We start from the raw sequence: 2,844 nt of genomic DNA, 5'->3' as shown, positions 1-2,844 counted from the left end.
GTGAAGTTTACATGTTACATTTGATTTTTTGTCTCTTTGGTCTCTTTTAATCTAGAACAGTAGCTTTGCCTTTGTTTGTCCTGACATTGACTGTTCTATTTAAGAGTCCAGGCTGGCTGTCTTATAGAATGTCCCTTATTCGGGATTTGTCTGAGTGCTTTTCACATGATTAGATTCAACTTAGATAATTTCTTGGCAAGGATATACGTCATAGGCAATGATGTGCACTTTTTATTGCTTCAAAGTTTGAGGCTCTTATCAGGTTGTCCAAACTTTGGTGAGTCTAAATTTGATCACTTGTTTTAGAAGATGACTGTGATTCTTTTATTGTAAAAGCTATGGCTTTGTAATTGATGTCATCTGTAGGCTAATATTTTGAGAGTTTCAAATATGTTGTTCTCCAAAAACTTTTCACCTAATGACTTTACCATTGATTGATGACTCTTGCCTGCATTAGTTATTACATTGGAATTGAAAGATGCATTATTTTTCTCATTCTGTGATTTCTTCTATATTTATGAAGCAGTATATTTTGTAAACACAGTCATCCCCATGGTACACATGGGGGATTGGTTCTAGGAACCAATCAGAGGATGCTCAAGTCCCTTATGTAAAATGACATCATATTTGCATATAACCTATGCACATCATCCCATACACTTTAAATTATTGCTAGATTACTTAAAATTCCTAATACATCACATCACTTTATTTGTGAATTTACTTCATAGTAAAATCAAGTTTTGCCTTTTGGAACTTTGGGAAACTTTTTTGATCTGTAGTTGGTTGAATCTACACATGTGGAACCCACAGATATGGAGGGTCAACTGTATAAGCTTTTCTATTTCCCTGTTATTGCTTCTCTCTCTCTCTCTCTCTCTCTCTCTCTCTCTCTCTCTCTCTCTCTCTGTCACTCTCTCAATCAGATGACTTAGGACATTTTCATGACTGTTTATAACCCATAAACCTCTTCAAGAACAACACTGCTCTTTTGAATCCCACTCATTTTAGAGAATTTCTGTGCTTTCAGACACAACAGCATATCCCAGATTGACCTTGTCCTGTCCCAAACCGGCAATCAAGCACTTCTGTAAGGAGAGGGATCTCTGGTTCCTTTTAATGAGGAATGGAATTTAGAAACCAAGATCTGGGTGCTATTTTCACTCATTGTTCTTGAGATGCAATGAGTTATTGATGCAATTAGCTTATTGATTTTTCCGTCTTTTTTCTTCTCTATCAATTTTCTTGTAAGTGTGGGGTTGGCTATATCCCCAAAGTTTTGAAATAAAGTATTTCATTACACTCACTTTAAAATATTTTCTAAATTGCTACTGTGATTTTTTCTTTGAGATACAAGTTTTTAAAGAAGATTATTACTTAATTTCCAAATCTATGAGGATTTTCTGGTTTTCTTTCTGCTATTGTGTTATTTTAGTACTTTGTTTTCTTTTTCGGATTCCCTTCACCTTTATTATGAACAAACACAATCTCAGATTAGTACAATTAGCTTCAGAGTTGATATTAATAGAAATTATTCCAAAATTATTCTTGTCACAAGTAACTACTATCCCACATAAAAAGGGAAAAATCCCACCCAATCAAAAGTATCCTCTGTATGCTTCCATGGCAATGTGTTGTTTATGCATTCTCAATTTTTTTCTGGCTAGTTATCCACCACTTCTCCAGTGGATTCATTCCATCTCTTGGAGAACCATATAGACTAATGACAGCATCTGGGACACATGGACATATCAAGATCATGGTGGACATTGTTGTTATAAAAACTACTCAGGTCTTGAGAATTCCTGTGCTGAAGGATCCCAAAATGCTTTATAAAAAGTATTAGTCACACCTCAAAACTGCCCTTTGAGGTAGGTCAGTATTAATATCCCCATTTTAACAGAAGGAAAACTGAGGCACATTATAGTTAAGTGACTTACCCAGGGTCACATAGCAAGTCAGTGGCACAGTAGTAGGAGAGGCCCTGGCCTTAACCACCAGCATAACATGGCCACCTCCCTTTTTTAACCTTTCATGATGACCTATTTGAGCTACACTTACAGAGAATACACTCAAGATACTAGCAAACCAAGGAGAAAATTTTCCATTTTAAATGCTACAACCATCTTTTAACCTAAAAAAAAATTACAAATCAAATACATTCAGATTACTTCCACCCTCCATCAAATGTGGGCACTTAAGAAAAGCAGCCCTAACAAAAGTTTCCAGAATGAATCCCAGAAGGGAATCCTGCAAATCATGATACTGTTAATCCTCCACTCCAGTCCCTTTTTCTACAAGCCACTTCAGTAGGCTCTCAGGTGCAAAGGGATTCCACAGAGGGAGTGAGGGCATATGCAACACTGTGATTAGAAAAGATGTAAGGCACCCGGGTTAAGTTGTCAGCATACCACCAAAGCAAGGACTGTTAGAAATCCAGACTCTTGATCAGATCTGAGTTTACCATTAATGTGTCACTTGAATGGAGCTTTAGAATCTTGAAAATAGTGTTCCTTACTCAGCAGACATACCCCCACCCCCATCCCCACCCACACCCACACATACATTGGGGCCCTCAGCCTGAGGTGCCATCCAGCCTGATGTAGTGTCATGGTACAGATCAGATCCATGGCACATGATTACAATAGGAAGAAGTGAAAGTTGTTTTTTATTATTCGTATATTATCAAGCAGGCCTCTGATGACCCGTGGAATTATAAATACCAACAGACATTTCCAAGGGGTAGGCGCACAGGTCAACAGACCTAAACTACAGTGATCTTCCCTTAGATTCTTTTCTACTGAGATGAATAGCTCAAAAGACAAGGATGCCTTTAGTTCAGGC

Source organism: Chlorocebus sabaeus, chromosome 21, assembly GCF_047675955.1.
Source record: "Chlorocebus sabaeus isolate Y175 chromosome 21, mChlSab1.0.hap1, whole genome shotgun sequence".
NCBI classification, from domain to species: Eukaryota; Metazoa; Chordata; class Mammalia; order Primates; family Cercopithecidae; genus Chlorocebus; species Chlorocebus sabaeus.
The sequence above is the reverse complement of the archived record's forward strand: the minus strand, read 5'-3'. Positions refer to the sequence as shown.